The sequence below is a fragment of the Lepidochelys kempii genome, chromosome 2 (assembly GCF_965140285.1).
Source record: "Lepidochelys kempii isolate rLepKem1 chromosome 2, rLepKem1.hap1, whole genome shotgun sequence".
Lineage (NCBI taxonomy): Eukaryota > Metazoa > Chordata > Testudines > Cheloniidae > Lepidochelys > Lepidochelys kempii.
The window spans coordinates 39010323-39037749 of NC_136381.1; the positions used below are offsets into that span (position 1 = coordinate 39010323).

Below are 27427 nucleotides of genomic sequence, written 5' to 3' on the forward strand. Positions count from 1 at the left end.
CTGGCTTTTGAATGCCTGGGGTTGGCAAGAGGCCTCCGCTGTGAGGGGTGGCAGGCAACAAGTCACCCCGATGGGAAGTCAGGGGAGCTGTTCAGTGTGTGTGTGGCGGCGGTGGGGGGCTGGCTCGGCATGAAAACAGCCCGTCCCAGCAGCTCGTTACCCCGCCCGCAGCCAGGCGGCAGGACGAGGGCCTCGGGGCAAAGGGCCCCGCCGCGTGTGAGGTGAGCCCCGCGCGGGGGTGGGGGCTCGGAAACCAAGCGGCCCGGCCCGGCGCAGCCCAGCTCGGCCCGCCCCGGTCCCGGCAGCGCCGCCTCCTGCCCCTCCCGCCTCACACACAGACGCTTCCTGCGCGGGGCCGGGCGCAGCGGGGTCGCGGCGGCGGCTGCCGAGTTAAAGGTCCGGGGGCCGGCCTGGCGCGGCTGCAGGGGCCCCTGCTGCCCGGGGAGCGGCCCGGACGCGGTCTCCGCGGCGTGCCCGGCAGGGAGCCGCCCGAAGCGCCGGGGAGGCGCGGGCGGAACCGCCTCTGGACAGGGCCCCTCGGGCCGGGGTCGGTAAGTGAGAGGCTGGGCAGGTAGCGCGTCCCCGGGCCCCGGGCGGGATCCCCGCTGCCCCGGGCGCTGGCAGCGGAGCAGCGTCCTGGCAGCCGGAGGCGGCGGCGGCGGCGGCTCCTCACATTACTGGCGGGTGAAGTCATCGTGTCCATTGTCTCCCGTCAGCTCCCGGCCGGGCCGCCAGCGGGGGGAGCCCGGGCTGCGGCGCCGAGGGGGGCGCGTCCCCCTCCCTCGCCGCACACAGCCGGGAGCTCTGCCAGGGCCGAGCTGGGGGGCGCCGCCGCGCTGTGGCCCCGCACGGGGTGGGTCAGGCTCTGCTAGCGGGGGCCGAGGCTCCCCCTAGGGCGAGGGGGCCTGGGAATGGCTACCGGGTGGGGAGACGTTACTAGCCCCATGTCCAGCTTTGCCATTAATCCCCAGGCGGGGAGAGACTGTGAGGAAACTCCCCCCCCTTCCCCAAAAATCATTGTGGGGCGCCTGTAGCACCCACACCTGGAAATGGGTCTGGCGCAGCGACTAACACACGCCTCTTGAATTGAACCTTAAAAGTAACCCTGGGTGGAGAGCGGGAGAGAGACTAATGCCCCCACCACAAGAGACTGGATTACATCTACTTAAGACCCATCATCTATGTAATGGGCCAGTGCTAGTGTAGACAAGCCTCCAGGGGCTGCTGCTGGCATGTTTAATATGTGGACCTGATTGGAGGGTAGTTAAGTGGTTAATGCCCCTTGGTGCCTTGTCTATACTAGCATTTTTACCAGTGAGTTTGCACTGGTGGTAATGTAGGAGCGGGAGATTTTCCCCCAGAAAGTCTGGTGTGGACACAGCCATAGAGCCTTAAAATTAGTGGGTGAGGGTGTGGTTGGGCTAGGAAAATACAGCTGGAAACACAACCTTAAAATGAAATATCCAGGGAGGACCCCCACCAAACAAATGACTGAGGGACCTGAACTGGTGCAGGTCTGCAGGTGGCATCCCCTGGGGCTCTACCCATAAATAAGGACATAAGGGGCAGCTCTGCTTGAGGGAGTCTCCTATGTCTTTTGGTTATGTTTTAAGAAGCAAGATGTAGAACGCTAGTATCTGCATGGAGCAAACAAGCAGGGGAGGAGATTGGCATTGGTATTCTTGAGGATTCTTAATACAATATGACTATTTCCGCATGGTGGGCACAACAGCTTTCATTTCTGTTAATGTTTTAGCGGGCATTGGTTTTGATTAGTGTTTTATATCAGCTATTCCTCAAAATGTGATGCTAATCATCACCAAGGTCAAAATTGTGAAAAGGGCAAAGTGTATTTGAGGAGTGGGGAATTGCAGGGCTGAATGCTGCAGATAGGTCTAATCAGAACCTTAGATTTTCTTCTTTTATTTCCCTGGATATTTTTCTTTTGTCCCACTCACCTCCAAATAAAACTTCTAAAACAGTATTGCCAGTGGAAAGGCTGGATTTCAGCATATGGTGAGCTACTTTTCACTGTGTCCACTGCAAAGGAAGGTTTTCAGTTTAGTATTATGATTGAGAATGAAATGTTCTAATTCAGCTTTTTCAAGAGATCTGTCAACTGACTTGTGGATCAAATCTGAGGGATCCAAATGGGAGTAAAATATAAAATGGAAATTGCACAAAAGTGGCAAAATTCATTTGCAACTACAAAAATGGTGATGGCCTTATGTGACTGCACTGTTTTGCTAAATTTTACTCATGTTGAACTGTGAAACTGTGTTTGAAGCAGTTTATGTAGCCCAGTGCACATGTAAGTGTAGTTAAAAATCAGGAAAACGTGTAGGCATTTTGTTTTCTGTATTCCCAGAAAATTAGTGCTGTTTTGCATTTTATTCAGATTGGAAAATGAAAATAAACCAGTCAGTTTCACTTTCTCTTGCACAGGCAGTAATGCTGCTGCCTTTTGGGACTACAGTTCTACAGAAAAAGGCTTATGTTTTAAAAAAAAGAATACATTAGTCTTGAAATTAGAAAAATCTGGCAAACATTTCTGTTTTATCAACACCCCCCTCCACCCCCCCCCTTTTTTTTTTGAACAAAATATAAATATTAAGGTAAAAAGTAGTCGTCGCTTTTAAATGATCTGAAGTCTTGGGCCTTGCTCAAGCTCTCTGCATTTCCAGCCATTCTTAGCTTTGCAAAAATGAGGATAGGTTTGATCATTAATTCTAAAATTGGGAACTGAAAAATAACTGTGTCTTATATATGCAAAATGGCAGGACTTGTATGCAAGAGTCATCAGAATTCTTAAATTTCTGTTTAGTTATGACAGCAGTGGATCAGGAAGAGGGAAGATATTTGACGGATGCAAATGTGTACCTTTATAAAGTATGTCTGTCTTGTCCCCTGAGTTAACAAAATGTTATGACTGTTTCCCTTCTTATTTGTCCAGTAAGTAGGTTGCTCTTCCATACATCTTATTAACTTCCTTTCCCCCCTGCCCCTTTTACCCTGTTGTGGTACCCACCACAGTGCTCTTGCGGGCAGGACATCTGAATCCTTCCTTAGTACTAAAAATCCTGCGTTGAGGCCAGTGACAAAGGGGCTGTGAGCTTTCAAGTGCAGCAGCTATTTTTTTTGCACCCATGTCCTTTTATGCCCAAGTGCATTGTCTCTGGTATGTTGTTACTTTATTCTGGCCCTTGGCCTTGGAGAAATCATTCTCTAACATGCACCCTGAATTATAATGCAGTCTGCTGTCGATAAGTCACCAGATTTTGGAGAAGAATTTTTAATAATTAAAACAGGAGCATAGACACACAAGCACTTAAATTCCAAAGTGTTTGGTCTGACTCCTAATCTGTAACAGGAGCCAAGACTCAAACTGATTCTTGCTTACGGTTAATAAAAGTTCTTCATAGGACCAGTTCTAATGTTCTATGGTTGTTTACTCATAAGGGAGCTAATTTTTATTTTCCTTTCCCTCTGTATTTATTCCAGCTGTAAGTTTCCAGTGTCACTTCTGCATTAGCTGATGGAAGATGTGTAACTATGGATGAACCAATGCACATGCACAACTTCAAGATAAAAATGGTGTTGTATGTTGAATTGCTAAGTACAACTCACTTGCACAGGGAGATAAACTTCCACCAAGAAGGTAACAAGATGCTTTAAGCTTTGTTTTTCAGTGACTTGTGATATTTTTATTTTCTGTAATAAAAAGCTACATAAATACCTAGTAGAATACAAATTTTTTAGTACATTTGATTAGTGGCAGAAGGTGACTTTTTTTTTTTTTCCCTTGACTCAGACTTGTATGCAATTTGCCTTCTTGATACTCAGTCTTCCATGTTTTGTGTGTGTGTTTTTTTTGTTTTAATCTTGAGTGAGGACATTTTCAAGAAAAACACGAGATATGGCTATCGTTTCATTTGTAGATTTCTATTAGTCTGTTATACAATAAACTAAAACTAGAAAAATGGGAAAAAAATCAATAGCCATAAAAGTACTAATCACTTATCAAATATAGATAAATGACCCAAGCTAGGATCTTCCAAACTAAGGACCATTGCTAAAAAGAATACAGTTATGATCCCATATAGCCACTACCCTCAGTACTTTCCTTATCAGAAGGGAAGGATTGGCAACATTATTAAAATGTAACTACATTCTGGTGTTCTATAAAAGTTTTCAGTGAAAACAGCTAACTTCTGAACATTTTTTTGAGCAGACAGGGCCATCCTTACCCAGTTTCTAGAGCTCAGGGCATAATATTCTGTGGGCTTGCAGGGCCTTTTACCAATGAAAGAGCCTTACACAGCAATATCCTTAGCCTCTATTTATTAACAGTTACCAAAACAGAATGCATATGCTAAGCATATATAATGATCACCACTCCCAATAAGGCAGATGAACTTTTCCTAGTGGCCAGTCAGGATCTGGTCATCTGGAGACTCCAGCGTCTGCATGATATAGTTGGCAGGGTATTGAGGACTGGCAGCTCTGATCTTGGGTTGTGTCCTGGAGTTGGTTCCAAAGAACTTCCTTTTGGACCCCAGTTTACGTTGTTAAACTTGAGTCCTGCTTAGCTAAACCTTAACCAATCATTTTAAACTAAAGTACTACAAAACAGTATTTTTAACCAATTCTAGCCCCTTACGAAACAATATTTTATCCAATCATACCCCACCACCTTAGTTGATTTAAATCTTGCAAAATTAGTCATGCAACAGACAAACCATGCAGTTAAACAATAGAGAAATAGGGACCATAAAAACAAAACAATAAAGAACTATAGATTACACATTCACAACTTTTGAGAAGTGGTTCCTTGCCAGACAGAATGCTATCAAACAAAGTTTTCTTTAAACATCTTAAGATTTGTTTCTTTATCTGGTGATGGTGGGTACTATTGGGACAGGAGCACCTTCTTAACAGCCCAATATTTCATTGTTTTGATGTAATTTAGATGGAGTGTCAGGATGAGACGTTCTGCTCCTTGGCTCATGGCTGCTGCTGTCCTAATGCAGAAAAAGGCTTCAGACCTCACAAAACATGTCTTCAGAAAGACAATTGAAAGGTGCCCATCAGGAATTGAGTTTGCTGCAGCTGTGCTTATCATAGCTTAACTGTTCCTTTATATTTTCTAAGTAGTTCTTCCTGACATACTTCATTTTATCCAAATAATCTAGAAAATACTCTATAAAACACCTACTGGCTTTTAATGTGGTAATTGACATAGCTCTGGACTTTCTAAAGCTGCCAAACAATGTTATGGCCATCTCATTTGTAGTCCACTGGATTTTCTGGCACGTGGGGGATGGAGCTTTTCTTTTAAACTAAAGCTCATTGCCCTTCCCTTCAGTAGTCCCACATATTTTGTGGAGGAACTAGACTATGCCCTCAGGGCTGTTTCTATGGAATTCTCTCATTTTATCCTTTTCACAAATTATCCGTGTCACCTCAAGTTTTGGGAATTTTTTTTTAAATGAGTATCAATTTTAGCAGTTGACTACTTTAATCAGATTTCATTGAGAATAAATTGGCTGTTTTGATGGAATCTGGGCAAAAATTATTTCAAGTCAGTGATGCCTTCTAGTTTTGAAGAAAAGGTACTTGACAGAATGACACTTTTTTTTCCAAAACAGGAAAAACTTCCTTTTCTGCCAAAGCTCCAAGACATCAGCACAGCCATGTTCCTGTTTCCATATGAGTAGCTCCTGGGAGCCAGCTTTATCCCATTTAATTTTTGGAGAAACAGCTTTCAAGGTGAATTATAATGGTTGTGAACCTCAAAGAGATCATTTTATTAAAGACTGGAGGTTTGGGCTGGAAACTGTGCCATGTGAACATGGGTTACTGAACATAGGGATTTTACAGTGCCTATCAACTTAAGGGAAGCTTACTGTCAAGTTTCTATCATTACAGCACCAGTGTTCCTAAAGTATGGTATACCAGGAGTATATTTTTTTATTCCCTCCCTCCCCTTTAAACACTGTCTGCAGAACCTGAACCACAATCATGATGATGACGACAGTTGTAGCCCTTCAGAAAGGGGAGATGTTGATGGGGCCCTACCTAGACACTTTACTCATCCAGTTCCCTTTCTGTGAAGGAACAGAACTTTCAGTATATTCTAGTTAACTAGCTTAGTGGTAAACAGGAATGGGCATGAGGGAGAATGTTGACTGATACTTCTGCAGTAAATCTTTTTCTGGAGACTCCGATAAGACATCAAAGTAGAAAAAATTTTTTCCCTTCATGAAGAGGGTGGAATAAACTGATCCATTCAAACCAGATAGTTTCAGTCTTCAACTACACCAGTCCCCCAGAGCTTCAAGTCACCTTTTCAGGCTTGAGGATTTGGTGCTGTACGCTGTCCAGACTTCAAATGCTGCAACTCTTCCTGTCAGTACGATCTCTTCTTAGTCCCTCTCATTCCGTGATACTTTAATCACTGAACAGCCAGACATGGTAGAAGTGTCTTTTTGGTTATAATTGGACTGACCGCATGTTATAACAGAAACCAGCAGGCTGTTTGGAAATCCACTTAGGCGCCAGGATGACCTAGGCCCTTTGCTTCATCATCATCATCTAGGTAAGCATACTAATGCTGGTTGTCCTGTCTTCCAAACATGTAGCACCACAGGGACATCTGACTTTGAACGGATGGTATGTCTGTAGTGGCCTAGCCCAATTGGCAAGGGGATTGAAGAGTAGAGCCCAACAGGAAACTGGTTCTTTTGGTCAGTTGTGCAGAAGTATCCTCGCTTCCCCCCCATCTGCTCTTCATGTTTCCAGAGCCAACAGTTTTACAATAGACTTGCTGATTTGCAAACAAGTTCAGCTGTGAGATCTGAGTCTGGAAGCTAAATTCTTTAATCTTGACCAATTAATAATGTATCTTCAAGGAAGATTTCTTTTCCACAAAGGAATCAATGTCCTGCATCAAATACCTCACCCTAGGAGATCTAAATCAGTACTCCATTCTTTATTCTTTTGCTGTTCAACCTAGGAATACACTGCTTATTTATTACTTTTCTCCAGGTGGTACTTTGCACTTGTCTCAGCTTCCTACCAAAAGTGATCTTTTTCCCCTGCTTCCACATAAGGGTATAGCTATTTACTTTTGTTGCCTTTATAAATTAAATAGCAAGATACTTGTATTTTGTTTTAATATTAGGAGAGCCTAAATCATGTCTCCAGAGGAAGTCAGAAGCCCTGTTCATTCAATTTGAAGGTCATAAATGGAGCTGCCACATTTTCAGATTGTCTAACCAAATGGACCCTGAATGGTATCCAGAGCCTACAAAGCCAAAGTGCTGGTGTGCCTGGGAATGTGTAAGATTCCCCATTCAAGCATCCTAGGCTAGGAGAATAGAGAGAGGAACAGTGCAAAGCTACCTCCTGGTGATTCTTCCCCATTTTCCAAAACTCTGTGGTCTTAAATGTCTGTACCTGAACTGATACTGCATTTGGTCACTGGATGCCAAGAATATTTCTCAGAGTTCCTACCTGACTCCTCCTCCTTCTTCTTGCCACCTTTGCTTGTTCCCCTTTTTGTTGCCCAGGTTTACATTTTCTTGTGTGGTGGACTTCTAGTCCCAACTCTTATCTGCATTAGTGGCAGTGAGTCTCAGAAAAATGAACCTTTCTACCTCTTCTGTGATCTGACACCATTGCAGACACCCAACCAGAGTAAGAGTACAAGAAAGCCTCTAAGTCTCAATGGAGGAATACAGAGTTTTCACTATTAACAATTAAGTGACAATTCCAGGATAAAGTAGATCATGGATTAACTAATTTGTTTTCAGCTGTGGAAAACTCAACAGGAATAAAGAGAAGGATGCACCCTTCCTTGCAAGAATGCAAAATATCTTCACTGGGACAATCTGCACCTTGCCTGACTAAGGAAGGAAGAACAAAAACTCTTGTTTTCAGCACTTGTTTAGCCAGATCATAGAAAAACAGCTACACAGATAAATTTCTCCTGTATTGCCGATTCAAGGTATTAGACGTTATTTGATTAAAAAAAATGTTCAAATCATGGTTTCCACAATACTTGTTTTTTGTTTTCACTACCTGCAGTATAACTAGTGTACTTTTAAAGCTAGATCTTTTGTTTTCAAAAGACTTGCAAGGAAGGTCATGCAATAATACTGCAGACCTGATTAGGTTTTTTTAGTTAGGTGATTAACATTGCCGGGGGCTTACTAGGCCTGAAAGTAGTGCCATTATGATAGAGAAGATGTATGGATAACTAAGCAGTAAACTGCAGCAAGGTATATTTTATAGGCCATATATATATATATATATTTTTTTTGCAAAGCTTCTTTGACTTCATTGCAGTTATGCTTTATTTAGCTCTATTTGGCTGTTGATTCATGCCTTTGGTTTGTGCTGCCAACCACCAGAGCAGTGTATCAATAGTAAAGAAATGCATATCTTTGACATGTTTTAGTGCTACTGAAGTACATCAAAAATATAGCGGACAGTTTTGATCATTTAATGGTAGTGTGTTTGGGGATTGAAAGGAAAATAATTTCACTATGCTTAAAAAAATTTCAGAGAAAAAGTTAGAACTCTAAAGGGAGCAGGGCTGGGGGCCTCCAGTTTTCAATACTGTAGACCATATGGCAGTGGAAGTTAAAGGAAGCTTAAGTAGATTGTTAGAGATACTCAATCCTGAAAAGATTGAGGCACATGCTGAACTTCACTCATGCGAATAGTCTGTTTCAGGTCAGTGGGATGACTCAGATATGTGAAGTTAAACTTGTTCCTAAGTGTACACTTTTCTTTATCAAAATGGTCTTAAACAAGGAAGCTCAGAGATGAATGACTGGAAGATAAACCATGTTTGAGTGACTTCCAGTTATGTGTATTTAATTCATTTGTCAGTGATGAGCAGTACCAGTGTTGCATTCATTAGTAGTTGGTACATTAATCTCAAATCACCAGAAAGGCCAAACTAACTAATCAGAGTATGGCTTTGAACAATAATTCTTCTTAGAGTAATTTTACATGTCTATGCCCTAGTAGGTGTGTGCGCGCGCCTTTGGCACAATTGTCAGAGGACCTTTTCCCCTCAGCAGTACTGGTCAGGGCAGCTCGAGTGCCCTCCATCACTGTGCACCACTGCCTGCTGGTATAAGAGGGCAGAGCTGCCCCTGAGTCCACTCGGTTCCTACTGACTGCCAATGATGGTTGTTGAAGTGCTTCCAGACTTGCTCTTGCAAGTTTATTTCCTTCACTCTTTGTCTGTGGTATGTTTCTCACTTAGTAGTTAGAGGTTTTACCCAATTTTATTTTTGATATTAGAGCTATGCCTCACTCTCTGGGGACCAAGTCCTGCTGGTTGTATGCCAGACCGATGCCAGTCAGTGACCTGCACCCCAGTTGCCTGAATTTTCTGTCTGGGGGTGTCCCACATCAGTGACAAGTATCACATTTGCAGAGGGTTTAAGGCTCGCTCAAAGACAGAGCAGCAAAACTTAAGTGTCTCCTTATGGAGGTGGCACTTTGCCCTCCATAGAAGCTGTCCGGTTCAGAACATACTCAGAGTATGGCGATATTGGAGCAGAGTGTGCCTCCCAAGATGTCTTCAGCACTAAGTTCTATGTCTCCAGTACCGAAGAAGAGACTCCGATCTGAGAAGGACCCGGTACCTCATCCAGCTAAAAGCAAGATCTCTGGGAGGGACTCTGAGGGGAAGCTTTCCCTAGAGTGTTCCTCTGCTGCAAAGACAAGTTAGTCAACTCCAGAACCTGTGCCAGGTCCATCGAGGCCAACCCCTGAAGTTTCTATTTGTTAGACCCAAGACCCAGTCCTGGTATTGATGCCAGCACAAGCATATGCTTCTACAAAAGAATTACTTAACCTTTCTGTACCAGTGTCCCCATCTATGCAGGAGGGGTTTCAGATGGTATCCGTGACTGTAATCCGCACTCTAGCCCCACAAGAACATTCAAATATCAATGCTACTTCTGGTACCTAGGAGGCCAGTATATTCCAAGGGCAAGCCGCAGTTAATATGCCCGGTAATGCCACCTCTGGGTTTGGCTTACTTGTCTCCTGTCCACACTGGTTCTGCTCCACCGTGATTGCAGGACTCAGTCATCTTTGTCAGATTCAGAAATGGGGCCCACCACCAGGTCTGTGGCCGTTCTGGACACTATGGGGTGTCCCTCCCCTTGATAGAACCTCTCCTCACCTGTCTGACTTGACTTCCTCGAGGGTGCACCAGGTTCATCAGTACCACAGACCGGGTTCTTAGATAACCAGTACCATGCAACTGGCAGTTGCTTAGATGGCTTCTCCACTGAAAGAGGCAGATCAATCATTGCCTCAGTGTCCTGGTGTGTGTCCTTCCTCATCTCCAGATGAGTTTGTAGAAACGGTGAGCAATTTTTTTCCCCCCAGCACCAGAGGATTACAGGGCTCACAAAGAACTGCTTAAAAAAGGACTCAGATATTCAAGCAGAAGAGGTTCACCAGAAATCCCACAAGCCAGTAGACATTTTAGCTTCTGCGGGACCCTCCCAAGTGGTGCTTCTGATTAAGCAATTCTGGAACCAGTTTAAATGCTTTGGCAGACCCCTTCTACTGCCTTCATTGAAATAGACAGAGAGGAGATACTATGTCCTTCTAAGGCCTTCAAAGACCTCTTCTCTCACCTGCCCCTTGTCTCTTGGGTGGTGGCAGCAGCTGAGTAGCGGGAGAGGCAGGGTCTCCCTGCATTGACTCCAAAGAGTAAAGAATCAGAGGCTGGACCTGTTTGGTCATAAACTTTGACAGAAGGGCTGCAGCAAAGAATTGCTAATCAGCAAACTCTCCTAAGTTGTAACAACTTCGCCCTATGGGAACACATAATGAAGTTAAGCTACAAGAGAACTCCAGGTGAGAGTTCACTCTTATGGTAGAGAAGAGTAAGCTGGTGTAAAGGACAGCTCATCAAAACAGTTTGGATGCAGCAGACTCAGCAGCTTGTTCCATGGCATCTGTTATTTTTGAGGTGGTGTTCATGTCTGTAATTCTCTGGTCTCCCTCTTGTAGTACAGTAGGCCATCCAGGATTTGCCATTTGAGAGTCCATCCCACTTTTTGGAAAAGACAGACTATAAGCTGCGTAGCCTAAAAGATTCAAGGGTAGCACTGAAATCCCGTGGAATTTACACATGAGCAACGAAGAGGAGAGGATTCCAGTCTTAGTAGGCTCATAGATATAAGAGCTTTATACCTTGGCCCCAAGACCTGCTGAGAAAAAGGTGCAGGAATTACTGGAGGTGATCACACACACACCCCCCATCGTGCAACAGCAGGTTCCTCTCGACCAACAGCAGAGTCTAAACATGCATTTTGACAGGCCTGTCAAGGGCAGCATACCAATACTTGCAGACCGATCTGTTCCTGCCAGTTGTTTATCCCACTTCCTCCATACTTGGACTCATGTCATATTGGATCGTGCAAGCTAAGCATAGTGGATCTGGGGTAATCCCTTGAATTTGTTTTTGTCCCCAGTCTCTCTTCAGGGATCAGTCTCATGAGACTGTTCTTCAACAGAGGGTCCAATCTCTCCTTCTAGCAGGAGTAATAGAGGAAGTTCCTCTATTCCTCAGGGGAAGGGTTTTTATTCCTCTACTTACTTATTCCTAAAGCAAAAGGCAGTCTCACCTATTTTAGGTCTAAGAAAGTAAAGTTTTGCATCGTTACACCTAGCTCCCCTCATTCCTTCCGTGGAACAGAGCAACTGGTATGCTGCCCTTGACTTAAAGGGCACTTACTTCCATACAGTGATTTGTCCAGACTGCTCCAAGTTCCTCAAGTTTGTAGGCCAAATGGAAGCACTGTGAATTGGTAATGTGTTCCATTAGCTATCAACAACCCCTCTTGTTTTCACAAAGTGTGTGGAGTCAGTAACTGAATATCTGAGAAGACTGGGAAACTGTGTATTCCCTTACTTGGGTGACTGGTTGGTGAGGGGCCAGTCTCACTTCCAAGTGCTGTCCAGCATGGCAATCATTCTGGCCACCTTCAATGCATTGGTCTTACTCGGTTAAGACATATCAATTCTAAAACCTGTGCAAAGAATAGAGTTTATTGGAACACTCCCAGGTGCTATACAAACCAGAGTGTTTCTGCCCCATTCAAGATTCCAAGTGCACCAAACCCTTTTATTGAATCTAAAAGCATATCCCATTACTACAGCACACATTTGCCTCAGACTTCTGGGGCAGATGGTAGCGTGTACCTCTCTGGCACAACACACCAGACTGCGCCTCAGGAGCTTCAGGGTTGGCTGCCTTCAGTCTGTGTTCCCCATTGTCATTGTCGAGACAGATTATTTCTTGTTCTAGAACTAATTTTGTCCTCTCTGGACTGGTGGACAGGTCCTCAGAACATTTCTACAGGAGTCCTTTTCATTTCTGTGCAGCCATCGCTCACAGATGTCTTGTCTTGTCTCTGGATTGGGGGGAACGCGCATCAGAATCCTACAGGCGCAAGGGATGTGGCCCTCACAGGATCTGAGGACTCGTACAAACATCTAGAAACTACAGTAGAACCTCAGAGTTAAAAGTATCAGAGGGGGTAGCCATGTTAGTCTATATCCACAAAAACGAGGAGTCCGGTGGCACCTTAAAGTCTAACATTTGTTTGGGCATAAGCTTTTTGTTTTTTACCCACAAAAGCTTATGCCCACATAAATCTGTTAAGTCTTAGAGTTACAAACACTTCAGAAATGGAGGTTGTTGGTAACTCTGAACAAAAACGTTATGGTTCTTTCAAAAATGTACAATTGAATATTGACTTAATACAGATTTGAAACTTCACTATGCAGAAGAAAAATGCTGCTTTAAACTTTTTTTAAAGTAAAACAAGCACAAACCATTTCCTTACCATGTCAAATATTTTTTTAAATTTTCCCTTTTTTTGCCATTTAACACAGTGCTGTACTGTATTTGCTCCTTTTTGTCTCTGCTGCTGCCTGATTGTGCATTTCCAGTTCCAAATGAGGTCTGTGGTTGGCCAGTCAGTTTGTAACTTTGAGGTTCTACTGTATGTGCTACCCATCTAGCCTGCTCAGCCTTCTGTCCCCGTGTTCTCGGCGGGAAATCTGTTAGTGTTTACATAAACATAGTTTCTATATTCTCTGTTAACAAACAGGGAGGGGCCACCTTCTTCCCAACTGTGCCAGAAGGCAATTCTGCCTTGGGAGTAGTTGGCGGATCGCTTAAGAAGGTCTTCAATGGTCATTTCATCTGGCTTTGGCCAGGCCCATCTTCCAGTTGTGGGGAGTTCCCCACGTGGACCTGTTTTCAACAAGGGTCGACGGAAAAATGTCGTTAGTTCTGCTCCCAAGGGGGGAGGGGGAGTCACAGCACTAGGGCTTTGATGGATGCTTTCCCGCTATCATGGATGAATTCCCTGTTGTATGTGGCCTTTCCTCTGATACCATTACTATCCGGAGTCCTGTTCAAGGGCAAGCAGGATCATGCTTGCTGTAGGCATATAGCAGCAGCATGACCTCAACACTGGTTCTCAACTCGGTTAGCATTATTAGTGAAGCTTCCTCTACCCCTCCCATTAGATTCAGATGAGATTTCTCAGGACCATAGCTGTCTGTTCCATCCCAGTCTACAGGCCCTCCACTTGACAGTATGATTGGTTCCTGGCAAGCACCATTGGGAATGGCTGGTTTGAAGAACATTTCAGAAGGTGCTGCTTTATAGCAGACAGCCTTCCATTAGGCATACTTGTCTGGCCAAATGAAAGCATGTACTGGAGACACACATTTCTCCGCTGAAAACAGCTAAAAAATGTTTCCATTAACCACATTTTGGATTATCTATTGCACCTAAAAACAGCAAGGCCTAACAGTTCCATTAAAGTATATTGGAGTGATTTTGGTATTCCACCCTCCAGTGGGTAGGTAGTAAATAACTTTTTTCCCCCCCAACCCCATAACTATTAGATTTCTAAAAGGGTTGTACAGACTATACCCTCCAATACAAGAACCTGTTTCTCCATGGAATCCTTGTGGCACCTTAGACTAACATTTATTGGGGCATAAGCTTCCATGGGCTCTAGGCCCTCTGAAACCTGTTTTCCCCATGGGATCTCAACCTTGCGCTAACAAAATAACGGGGCCTCTCTTTGAGCCTCTTGTGGCTTGCTCCCTATTCCGCCCCTCTAAGAAAGTGGCGTTTTTGGTAGCGATAACCTCAGCAAGGAGAGTGGGTGAACTGGGAGCCTTGGTTTCCAGACCCTCCTTATACAATTTTCCATAAGGCTAAAATTTACATTTGCCCTTACCCAGAATTCTTGACAAAGGTGGCTTCCAGTTTCCACATTAATCAGGCAATGTATTTACCAATGTCTTTCCTGATGAACAGAAGCTTCATTCATTGGATGTGAGGAGAGCAGTTATTTTCTACTTGGGCCACACTAGATCCTTTAGGTGTTCAGTGCAGTTATTTGCTGCAGTTGCAGACAGGATGAAAGGCAAACTGGTTTCAAGTTGGGATTTCCTCTTGTTGGTGCTACCAATTAGGTAATGACATACCACCCCTTAGAGCATTAGCTCATTCGACTAGAGTGCAAGCAGTTTCAGCAGTGTTCCGAGTGCAAATACCTGTTCAAGTCATTTGCAGAGCAGCAACCTGGTAATCAGTACACTCTTGCTACTCATTATACCGTTTTCTGTCAGTCCAGAATAATGCTAGTTTTAGACAAGTTGATCTACAGTTGCTGTTCAGGTAGAGTCTGAGACTCACATTAATCTGCTTGTGAGTCACCTACAGTGGAATGGATGTGCAATCACTCAAATTAAAAGGGTTACCTGCCTTTCCGTACTGTTGGTCTTCGAGATGACACGCATGTCCATTCCACAAACCTGCCATCCTTCCCCACTCTGTTGGAGTCTATGTGGTAAGAAGGAACTGAGGAGGATCAGGGGCGACACTTCCCTCTTATACTGGCATGCAGTGGTGCACATCAGTGGAGGGCACTCAACCACCCTCATTTGTACTGTTGAGGGAAAAAATTCTCTTGACAACTGTGCATGAGGTGCACACGTATGCCTGCAGTGGATTGGACACGTGCAGCACATCTCAAATAACAAGAGTTACATTAAAGTAGGTAACCATTTTTTGTCTAAAGCCATACTTTAATATGTATTTTGCAAGAACTTTAATTTCTGTAAAATATATTAACTTTGTTTTTCTTTGGTGTATGACTATTTTGTTCTCTCTAAAAAAGACTCTCTTTTCAGTTGAACTATGGCTTAGCTGTTTGTAATGCACTGCAATGTGAGAATGCACTCTTGCAGTATTTGTTAGGACAAGGGCTCTTTCAGGCCAATGGTTGGCTTTATCTAGTTGTGGTGTTACCCAAATACCATGATGAGCGCATTGGAAATATCTAGATGAGTGGATATAGTTTCTGGGGAAATTATCTGTCAGTGCAGGTATATGGCAGACTTTTTTTGAACATCTACTGCATGGTTACACATAAATAAAATGAGATTAAATATAAAATTATACACAAACTGTATTTGAAAGGATGTTGTTAAGGTTGTAAATTGAAGGAGTCAAAAGATAAATGCTAGAATTAAGGAAGGTTGTGCATCCTTAATTCATTCACCGGTATGTATCCAGTCTTAGTGTGTGTTTGTTCCCCCCCCCCCAGGTCCCTTGAATCATTTAGTGCACACTTAATGAGCAGCTACTCAATATTTTGTTTTCTTCTTGTTCAATGTGTGGCTCCATGCCTTACTCACTGCATACTGTTCAAACACTGCTCTACACAGAATTTTTAATTTCCTCAGTCTTTCTGTGGCTCTCATTGCTATAGTGCTTTACAAACGTTAATTTATCTTCTTAAAACTTCTTTGGTGGAGTGTTAATCTCACTTTACAGATGAGGAACTGAGGACAGAGATAAAAGTAAAAAGTATCCAATAATTTTGGGTTCCCAGTATGGGACAGAACCCGATTTTATCCCCCCCCCCCCCCCCCCCCGGAGTACTTAATTATATAGCCCTTCATATTCAGGCACAGCTCCCACTGATGTCAGCTTCAGCTGTGAGTGTTCAGCCTTTCTGCAAATCAACCCCACAATATCAAGTTGGGCACCTAAAAAATGAGGAACACACAATTAGTGACCATGTGTGACCTGATTTTTTTTCCCCCTTCCCAAGCCTGATCTATTCTGACCAGTTCCCTGTCAAAGAGGCAGGACTCTCAAATCCATGGCACATCATCCCAGTTCCGTTTTCTTCCTCACATCATCCCAGTTCCATTCTCTGCCTCAGTCCAGTTTTGCTCCACAGATTTTTCATTCCAGGCCCACTTTCCTTTCCTTTCTTTCCCTATCCAGGCTCCCAGTCCCAATCTCCTTCCCCAGTAGTCCCATTTCCACCAGCCCTGTTCCTTGTCTAATCTACTTCTCTCCTTGCCCACAGTTTTGCCCTGCCCATGTTCCCCAGTGTCATTGGTTCCCAGTCTGTCTCTCCCCAGAGTCCTCTTACAGTCTGTGTTTTCCCTCCCCCCCACCTCAGCTCTTTGTCCCAGTCTATGTGCCTAGAAAATTCCCCTCCCCTTGAGTCCTTGTAAGATTTGTCTCCCCTTCACCTCAGCCTCCCCACCCAACTTGTTCCCAGTCTCTCATTCTCTGTTCCTCATCTGATCTCAGCCTTCCCCCCCTCTTCCACTTGAATTTCCAGTCCCAGTTGTCCCCCTCCTCCCGCTTTCCAGTCCTCGTCTGCCCTTACACTAAGCTCCTTGTCCCAATGTACTCCCCCAGGCCCTGCAGATCCATCTTGTGTCCCCTCTGCATTTGAATCAGGAAGCTTCACGCTTCTTGGGCCCGGTAGGGTGGTTACTGAGAGCACAGGAGAGAATCTCTCTGCTTTCGCTTCCAGGGCCAAGACCGGCCCCCACATGGACCCAAAGCAATTTCAGGGAAAGTTCTGCTTATCCCAGGGCTGGAGCATGCTCAGTGCTGATAAAATCTCCAAAGATTCTAGTTGTTTAAACTCTTAAGTCTCTGCTAAGCATTTGTGAATTGTGACCCCCCTCCCCACCGATGCTTATAACATGACCAAATTTGATTGGATTTTCACAGGGCTGGCCAAAGGCACATCCTAATTTCAAGTCCCTGCTCCAGAGTGTGGGGATACTAGAGCCCTTCAAAGAAAAGTTCGCAAATATTTTTTAACGTAGGCAAAATGTATTTTTCCCCCCTAGCCTTGTTCTTGGGAATGGCTGATCTTAGTGGCAATTTAAAAAAAAAAAATTTGCCTGAGGCAGATACCCAAATGGTTTAAGTTTGGTGAAGTTATAAGTAGTTTAAAGTGGAGTCTTACAATGGGAGGTGTCAGACAATCTTAATAGGCTGCGCTTCTAGACCAGCATAGAAATAAGAAATACTGTTGATAAAATGTAGAAGTTGGGTGAGTCATAACACATTTGACTGCTTGGTACACTGGCTTCTAGCTTGAACAGTGTAAGGTGGTTTTTTTTCTTCCATCTTAGCGTATAATTATTTGCTTAACCTCCCCTCAGCCTTAGAGGGAGCTGCTGCTTAACTACAGTATACTACATCCACCCTTCCTGCAATCCTGCTGTTGCCTTTTGGAGTCAGCCAGCTTCTTAAGTGCTGCTTCACTCCATGTGTTGCACATTGCAGCCAATTAAATGTACAAAGTAGTGTGCTGTTTTCACACTGCAGCCCTGGATGATGCATCGTAAAAGGCTAGAGTGAAGCATGCCATCTTGTGAGCTCAGAAGCTTACTCTTTTATGTGAGCCATGAACTGCAAAGTGAAACTTACCAAAGACTTTATAAAAAGAAAAGGAGTACTTGTGGCACCTTAGAGACTAACCAATTTATTTGAGCATGAGCTTTCGTGAGCTACAGCTCACTTCATCGGATGCATACCGTGGAAACTGCAGCAGACTTTATATACACACAGAGAATATGAAACAATACATCCTCCCACCCCACTGTCCTGCTGGTAATAGCTTATCTAAAGTGATCATCAGGTTGGGCCATTTCCAGCACAAATCCAGGTTCTCACCCTCCACACAAATTCACTCTCCTGCTGGTGATAGCCCATCCAAAGTGACAACTAGTCACTTTGGATGGGCTATCACCAGCAGGAGAGTGAATTTGTGTGGAGGGTGAGAACCTGGATTTGTGCTGGAAATGGCCCAACCTGATGATCACTTTAGATAAGCTATTACCAGCAGGACAGTGGGGTGGGAGGATGTATTGTTTCATATTCTCTGTGTGTATATAAAGTCTGCTGCAGTTTCCACGGTATGCATCCGATGAAGTGAGCTGTAGCTCACGAAAGCTCATGCTCAAATAAATTGGTTAGTCTCCTTTTTCTTTTTGCGAATACAGACTAACACGGCTGTTACTCTGAAACCTGTCAAAGACTTTATGAAATCTTAGAATGGACAGGCTAACTGCAGACATGGCACAATAAATTGAAACAGAGCAGGACAGAGAATAATCTATTAAAAATAGTTTTAGAAATCAAGAAAAAATGCTTGACAAACACCCTTTCCTCTCCTCCACTCCCCATATTTTTGAAAGGTAATACTTTCTTTATCTTTAAATACATTTGAACCCCGTTTATCCACCTTCAATTATCCAGCTCTCCATATTAACTGAACAGCCAGCGCACAGGTCCAGAAGCGGGTGACCTCTCGTGTGGCCACGAGATGGTGCTGCAGCCTTGCACTTTCCTATTCTTGGGATTATCCAAAGTTTTGAATATCCTGTTTGACCCCAATCCCAGTTATTTTAGATAAATGGGGTTCTGCAGTACTTATTTTTTCTTTCCCTCCATCATCTATTTTCATCTAATCCCAGCAGGCTTTTCTGTTACCTTATTTTTTAGTAAGGCACTGAATAACAAACAAATGCAAATAGAAAGGTATATCAGTACTAATAGTAGTTTTCTGTAGACCACCTAATTGTAAAAATTCCTAATATTTTAAATGTTCTATTTTTATTTGCAAATATGCTATTATGAAAGTTAACATAAACATAGCCTAAGCCCCAAAGTGTAGTTGTGTCTAAGGTGTTTATACATCACAAAAATGGCTACACTGGGTCAGACCAATGGTCCGTCTAGGCCAGTATTCTGTCTTCTGGCAGTGGCTGGTGCCAGATGCTTCAGAGGGAGTGAACGAACAGATCAATTATCAAGTGATCCATCCACTGTCTTCCAATCCTAGCTTCTGGCAGCCAGAGGTTTAGGGACACCCAAAGCATGGGGTTGTGTCCCTGATAGTCTTGGCTAATAATCATTGATGGACTTATCTCTCCTGGATTTATCTAATTCTCTTTTGAGCCCAGTTATACTTTTGGCCTTCCCAACATCCCTTGGCAACAAATTTCACAGGTTGACAGTGCATTGTGTGAAGAGGTACTTTCTTCTGTTTCAAATCTGCTGCCTGTTCATTTCATTGGGTAACCCAGGTTCTTCATCTAGCACAACAGGGCTTCTAGTTGCTATTATGGTTCAAATAATAAATTTAAGCGATTTAACTTTAAGGTATTACCTATTTATAAGATATAAATATATCCAGGCTAACACACGTTCCTTTGCACTCAGTTCATGGTTGTGGGTTAGTAACTGTAAAGCACTCCTGTGTTCTGGTTGGCACATTTGACTGATTATGTTAATTCCAGTGATATTAGGAACTTTGTATAATGTGACAAAGTTCCTCCTCTACCTTGGTGGGTCCTGCTGTGATTCACAGCAGCCCTCAGTTTAGCCACTTTCATGGCTCAAATCTGCCATTCACTCAGATAACCTCATCACTGGCCAGCATGGGGAAAAAGAGAACAACCACCCCCACAGTTTCTGCTGATCCACCATGTAGGTCATGGAACAGCCCAGAGACCTCCCCTCTGGTGGATCCCACAGACCAGGTCAACTCCTCCTGTGTCTGATCAGGAGTTGGGAGGTTTGGGGGAACCCAGGCCCACCCTCTACTCCAGGTTCCAGCCCAGGGCCCTGTGGAATACAGCTGTCTAGAGTGCCTCCTGGAATAGCTGCATGACCGCTACACTCCCTGAGCTACTTCCCCATGGCCTTCTCCCAACACCTTCTTTATCCTCACCACAGGACCTTCCTCCTGGTGTCTGATAACACTTGTACACCTCAGTCCTCCAGCAGCACATCCTCTCACTCCCAGCTCCTTACACACCCACCTGATTAACTAGGAGGTTTTTAACTAGTTTCCTCAAGCCCCTGATTGGCTTCAGGTGTCCCAATCAACCTAGCTGCTTTCTGGAAGGATCTTAATTGTCTCCAGGTGTCTTGATTAACCTGCGGCAACTGCCATTTGGTTACCATGGTCACACAGATTTCTTTAGCCTGGGGCTAACCTACCTGTTTCTCACTACTTTCCTATAACCATCTGGCCTTGCCCCATCACAATAACTAGAACTTCATATAGTGGTCTGCTTAAAGTGCTAAAGAACACTGATTGTAGCACTTCTACTGTTGGTTCTGTAGGAATGGCATAGCTTGTGCTATGGTAGTTTTTATGTTTAACTAAAATGGTAAGATACATATTTAAATTACATATACCATAGCAAACTGCTTTTAAAAAAAACTTAATTGTGTTTTGAAAGATTCCCTTCCATAGCATAAAATGTCCCTTTTAATAAAATGTTAATGTCTTTGAAGTGGAATTATATAAGTGCTTCCTCTAGTGTATTTGTGTAATTATTTTCTTTGGAACTGTAGGAGGAAATAAATGATTTCAGGTAAACAGTGAGGTTTCTGGCGTCCAGGAGAACTTCCTTCAAAAGTAAAGTAACTATTTTGGTTTTTTGACAAGTAAATCTGAACTTTTTTTTAAATCTTGCTGCGAGCTGTCTAAGACTTAGATTGTAAACTGAGACACTTTCCTTCTAGGTCCTTTAGGGAAGGAGTTACTACAGGAAGAGCCCCACTGGATTTATTCCCATCTATTGCATTATGAGGTTTAAAAGGCCAAACTTGCCGTTGGAGATGAGTTCCCATGCAAGAAAGAGGCATTCACTAAAGTTTTTCTGTAGTGATGTTCATAGAATCATAGAATATCAGGGTTGGAAGGGACCTCAGGGGGTTATCTAATCTAACCCCCTACTCAAAGCAGGACCAATCCCCATCTAAATCATCCCAGCCAGGGCTTTGTCAAGCCTGACCTTAAACCTCAAAGGAAGGAGATTCCACCACCTCCCGAAGTAAAGGATTCCAGTGCTTCACCACCCTCCTAGTGAAATTTTTTTTCCTAATATCCAACCTAAACCTCCCCCATTGCAACTTGAGACCATCATTCCTTGTTCTGTCATCTGCTACCACTGAGAACAGTCTAGATCCATCCTCTTCGGAACCCCCTTTCAGGTAGTTGAAAGCAGCTATCAAATCCCCCCTCATTTTTCTCTTCTGCAGGCTAAACAATCCCAGTTCCCTCAGCCTCTCCTCATAAGTCATGTGTTCCAGTCCCCTAATCGTTTTTGTTGCCCTCCGCTAGACGCTTTCCAGTTTTTTCACATCCTTCCTGTAGTGTGGGGCCCAAAACTGGACACAGTACTCCAGATGCAGCCTCACCCATCTCAAATAGAGGGGAATGATCATCTCCCTCAATCTGCTGGTAATGTCCCTACTTATACAGCCCAAAATGCTGTTAACCTTCTTGGCAACAAGGGCACACTGTTGACTCATATCCAGCTTCTCATCCACTGTAACCCCTTGGTCTTTTTCTGCAGAACTGCTGCCAAGCCATTTGGTCCCTAGTTTGTAGTGGTGCATGGGCTTCTTCTGTCCTAAGTGCAGGACTCTGCACTTGTCTTTGTTGAACCTCATCAGATTTCTTTTGGCCCAATCCTCTAATTTGTCTAGGTCCCTCTGTATCCTATCCCTACCCTCCAGCGTATCTACCACGCCTCCCAGTTTAGTGTCATCTGCAAACTTGCTGAGGGTGCAGTCCACACCATCCTCCAGATCATTAATGAAGATATTGAACAAAACTGGCCCAAGGACTAACCCTTGGGGCACTCCGCTTGATACCGGCTGCTAACTAGACATGGAGCCATTGATCACTACTCGTTGAGCCTGACGATCTAGCCAGCTTTCTATCTACCTTATAGTCCATTCATCCAGCCCATAATTCTTTAACTTGCTGGCAAGAATACTGTGGGAGACTGTGTCAAAAGCTTTGCTAAAGTCAAGGAATAACACATCGACTGCTTTCCTCTCATCCACAGAGCCAGTTATCTCGTCATAGAAAGCCATTAGATTAGTCAGGCATCCAGCTACCATTATTAAAAAATTGTGGTAGCATTCGGGATCCAAGTCGGGTCTTGGGCTCTGTTGTGCTAGGTAGTATATTGATTTGTATGAAAAGACAATGCCTGAAGTCAGAGAACCTACAGTTTAAGAAAAGAACATAAAATGAATGCTGGGGTGGGGTGAGGGAAGGGAAGGGGACAGGACAGGGAAGACAAATATATACAATAAAAAAAGTAAATTTATAGGTAGAATAGTTGACTATCCCCATCTGCCCTTTACTTGCCAGTTTTTAATTGGCTGATTTTTTACAAGTATCATAAGAGATGTTTGTTTGTTCTCTTACTAATTCACCAAATTGAGATTGTCAATGGGGTTCCCACTCATTAGGGCAAATGAAAAATGTTCTACTGTATGCCTGTGCCACCTGTAGGCACAAAGCAGCTATGTTGTTTTTCCACTTTTAGCAGTCTAGAGGAGACATCCCTGTAAGCTTACCTGTGCTTTATCATGTCTTCATTCCTCTCTACATGCTACTTTTTACCCTGGTAGTTGGGATGAAGGATAGAGCTACATTTCTGATAGAATGCTAATGCTGATCCAAGCAGTTGTGTGGGAGTAGTAGAGCAACTCTATCCCTCTGTTTCTCTCTACCTAGAAAGAATCTTTGTTTCTGCTGGGAGGGGAGGAGTGGAGTTTAGTGGGAGAGGCCAAAGCATAGCCTTAATTGGGTGTATGCCCTCTTGGAAAGCAAGCAACCCTTTTAAAATACGTTCAAGGTAGAAATATGTTTAGAATAGTGTGAGCATATTTGTACTACTTGTGGTGTACCTGTTCAGTCAGTCCGGCACCTCTTACAAGCATGAGAATTAACTTAAATGTTAAATATCTAGCACTTGTATAGTGTATTATATCTTCAAAGTATTGTGCAGGCATTAAATGAGGCAAAAAGCAGATGTAAAATGGAATCTTATGCCAAAAGTAAAAAGCAAGTACTTTAATGTGACATTACAGTTGATTTTACATGTACAAAAGTCATCAGATTAAAATAGGATTCCCACTACAGTTGGAATTTAACTCTCTTGTACATATGCAATATTTCATGGATTTAGGATGATTCACAAATACAGTATTTTCTAAGAAGGCCAAGTGATAGCTATGGTTCCCCCAGAAACCATCAGTTTTTTTTACTTTTTGAGCACACAAAATATGAACTATACAGTTACGTATTTGGTTGGTTAACTTTCTCAACCAGACTTTTTAAATCTCAGAGCACACGTTCCTCATTGCAGACTCGCACACTTTAACTTCAAATGCAGGAATTAGAATTAATCTGAGCATATAAAGAGATCTAATGCTTCTTAAAGTATAAAATAGTCTTCCTTTTCACACTCCTGATAACTCAAAAGGCTGAACAGGCTTTTACCAAACTTCTTGTTTCTTATAGTACAGTATACGAACACAAGACATTTTAATGATTTTTTTTCCCCTCAAAGTTTTAAAGGCCCTAAAATGGCGTCTTAAAAATAATTCCTCTGAGCAGTAGCTCCAGAGTTGCTATTGATATTACTTTTTTAAATTTTAATAGCTTTTGTCAGTTTATAGAGGTCACTACATACTTTGTATCCAATCAGAGTGGATAGAAGATAAAGACTAAACAGAATTTCAACAGGGAAAATATCAGTCTTACAAGTTTGCACAGTACATAGTAATTTTCTTAGGAGTGAAAGCTATGTACTATCAGTAAAAATTTAAGTTGCAACATTAAAATTAGAGGGTGCATTTGCTTTTTTTGTTTTATTTTATAGTGGGGGAAAGAAATAGGAAACAGATCACTTTGCTCTTTGAGAAGCAACACATCTCTTCAGCTTCTGTGAATATTTACAGATTTTTAACCTGGTAGTGACATTTTAGATGGAAGTCTTTTCTCACCTTTGCTATTGTTTTGCAAGTCAGCCCAGTTGCGTGCAGGTCGTGTGTAATTCTCAATTACAAAACAAACAAAATCCATTTGAACAACTTGAAACTTCAGAGACCAGATGAAGAGGACCGGTTAGCATCTTGCTGTAAGGAGACATAACTTGTCTTTTCCTTTCTCTGAAAAAGCTACTATTTAGTCTGCTATTGGGCTCATCAGCTTTCTTATGTTAATTTGTTAGCAGTAGCAATTTTCTGTCCTTCCAACCTTTTGGCTATTCCCAGCTAGGGATTTTACTATATCAGCCAGTACTATTCTTGACCACTCCCAAAGATCATTTTGATGCCCATCAAAATGTATGCTGTCTGAGATGGCAGTTTAGCTATAGAAGCTGCTATCATAAAAGCATAAACACCCCTCCCTGCCACCCCACCACTTTCATGGTAGGACCGAACACTTTCATGGTGCGTTTCAACTTTTCAAGGTTTATTATTGCAGGCTGATTAATTTCCTGTTTTTCTGCTAATGTGATGCCAAAAGTAGAAATATGTTATCTTTCAAATGTTTGTTTTTTAATTAAATCTAGCAAATTCGTAACTTATTAATTTACAAGGAGTTGTTTAGGACTTTTAATGAAGGAAAAAACACCCTCTCTCCCCGACCCTCTCTCCCCCAAATGCAGTCTCTTTGCCCAGCCAATCCAGGTTCCCGTCTCAATCTCTCTCCCCCATCTGGCCTCCAATCTTCCTCCGCCCTCCTATTCTCTGTCCCCACTGGGTTCCGATTTTTTTCTCTCCTTGTCCAATCTGTGCTCCTCCCTCCCTGGTTTCCTGTCCCAGTCTTAGTTCTCTCTCTCTCTCACAAATAAACAGGTCTCTTCTTCTCTCCGTCACCCCCACCGCACACTTCCTCTGATCCCTCACCTTTTCCCCCACCCCTTATTTCTCACTCCCAGTCTCCTTGGCCACCCCGTCTTTAGGTGAATTATCACAACTTTTATCATTTTAAAAAATATTTATAAAATGTGGCCTTTAGGCTCAAGATGCCAGAATACAATATAATAAACAACAGTTACAACTCTACATTTCTCAAAAGGTGAGAAGACCGATTACTCCTTTCAAGAAACCCAAATCCCACTCCTTTCAAGCAGGTGTGTGTGGGGGAGGAGGGGAAGGGGAAGAGCATGTGTGTCAGGAACTTCTAATGATGTCACAGCTTCTCCTTTAGTGCATAATATTGTGGAGTAGGAAGAAATAACAGAAAATCACATTTACAGAACATAATCAGGTAGAGGTAGGTTAGAAGTATAATTTTTTATTTAATATTTAATTATATTATTTAGAATGTTAATGTTTGTAGACTTCAGAAATTCAAATTTAGGTGTGGTGACAGTGCAGCTGACTTGTTAGTCTTCCTAGAAGTTTTTTTTACTTGAAAAACTTCTCTAAAGTGAAAACAGCAGAATAAAGCTGCAAATCCATTTTAAATTTCTGATTATTTGTGTGGAGAAAGTGCAGCTGCATTTAAAGAATGTTTCTTGTGACAAGTGCTTACATATAGATAGTTAGTTCATTTTTTCTTCCAAGAAGTACTAAAAAGTGTTCCATAAAAATTACTGTAGGCTAATGAAAAAATAATAGGTACTTCACAAATCCTAAAGGATTGCATTTTTTTTTCATATATTGAGATTTTCTTTCTTCCTAAATATGCATCCCCTTTTGAGGGTGGGGAAAGAGATCTTATGTAGAAGGACATCTAAGCTATCATTGCAGCCCAAATTCCTTGCTCAGATAGTAATCCAGCAGGGTTTTTTCTTCAGTAATAGGGGCGACATTCAAAAGATTAGTGATTTATTAAAAGGAAGACTGTGTGGTATTTTTAAAAAAAGAAAAGGAGTACTTGTGGCACCTTAGAGACTAACCAATTTATTTGAGCATGAGTTTTCATGAGCTACAGCTCACTTCATATGCATCCGATGAAGTGAGCTGTAGCTCACGAAAGCTCATGCTCAAATAAATTGGTTAGTCTCTAAGGTGCCACAAGTACTCCTTTTCTTTTTGCGAATACAGACTAACACGGCTGTTACTCTGAAACCTGTGGTATTTTTGTACTTACAAATCCTGGAGGGTTTTAAGAGGAAAATATACTGGTGTGTCAGTGAGTGAGAGAGAGAGAGAGAGAGGGTTAAGTTTCATATTCTAAACATATAATTCATGTGTTTAAAAGGGTGCTTTTGTCTTTTAGAAATAGCCTTGTTAAAATATTGGACTCTAGGACTTGGGAGATCTAGGTTTAATATCAGACTCTGCTACAGACTTCCAGTGTGACTTCAGGCAAGTCACACAGTCTCTGACTCAGGTCACCATCTCTAAAATGGGAATGATACTTCCTTTCCCCTGTTTTTAGTGTCTTCTCTATTTAGACTGTTTGAGGCAGGGAATGTCTTATCTGTGTATCTACAGTGCCTAATATAGTGGGTCCTGATCTTGGCTGGGGCCTCTAGGTGTTCTAAATTAGTATGCGTAAGAGTGTGTGTATGTGGTTTTTTTATATATAATATATATAGAACCCTCCTCCCACATTTATTTATTTACTTACTTACTTACAGGAGTCACTGGCAGTTCTCATCTATTTCATATATATACATATATATGTGAAGTAGATGGGAACTGCCAGTGACTTCTGTAAATAAAGTTGCCTACAACTTTTTCCTATTACAAAACCTTGTTTTTAGTTGCTCAAAACTTTAACTGGGCTGAAGTTTGCCAAGGTGGGTGTCTGCCTCAGGCTGAATTTTTTTTAATGTTTTAGAACAAATGGTTCAACTGTTTGAGAATATCAAAAGAAAGTTTTATTGCCAGTATTTGGTGCGGGGAGAAGAGGGGAAACAACCAAAAAACTTAGTTGTTTCATTGAGAAGCTCTAGTGCATGGGTTCCCAGACTTGGTTTGCGACTTGTTCGCAGCTCCTCCCGCAGCTCCCATTGGCTGGGAACGGCAAACTGCAGCCAATGGGAGCTGCAAGTGACCGTACCTGCGAACGATCAGGTAAACAAAGCATCTTGAGGCCCACCAGGGGTTTACCCTGAACAAGCTGCAAACCAAGTTTGGGAACCCCTGCTCTAGTGCCTCCATGCTTTGGCGCAGGGACTTGAAATTGGACAGAGGTGTTGCCCTAGGGCCAGAAAGCAGCCTTTTGTCATCACTGTGAAGAGC

General features: G+C 42.9%; 1 protein-coding gene across 8 annotated transcripts in view; it reads left to right on the forward strand.

The window, feature by feature from the left end:
- Nucleotides 1-322: 322 nt before the first annotated feature.
- Nucleotides 323-27427, forward strand: part of RNF19A (ring finger protein 19A, RBR E3 ubiquitin protein ligase) — a 96639-nt gene continuing 69534 nt past the window's right edge. For 2 of the 8 annotated variants that reach the window (XM_073330443.2, XM_073330440.2), the window contains exons 1-2: nt 323-551; nt 3502-3658. The gene's annotated coding sequence lies outside the window, so the exon portion shown is untranslated. Of the gene's footprint in view, nt 552-3501; nt 3659-4969; nt 5081-5648; nt 5770-7183; nt 8009-20767; nt 20832-27427 lie in introns of those variants that run through there. The other 6 variants (XM_073330447.1, XM_073330445.2, XM_073330439.2 and 3 more) reach the window with 5 other exon arrangements.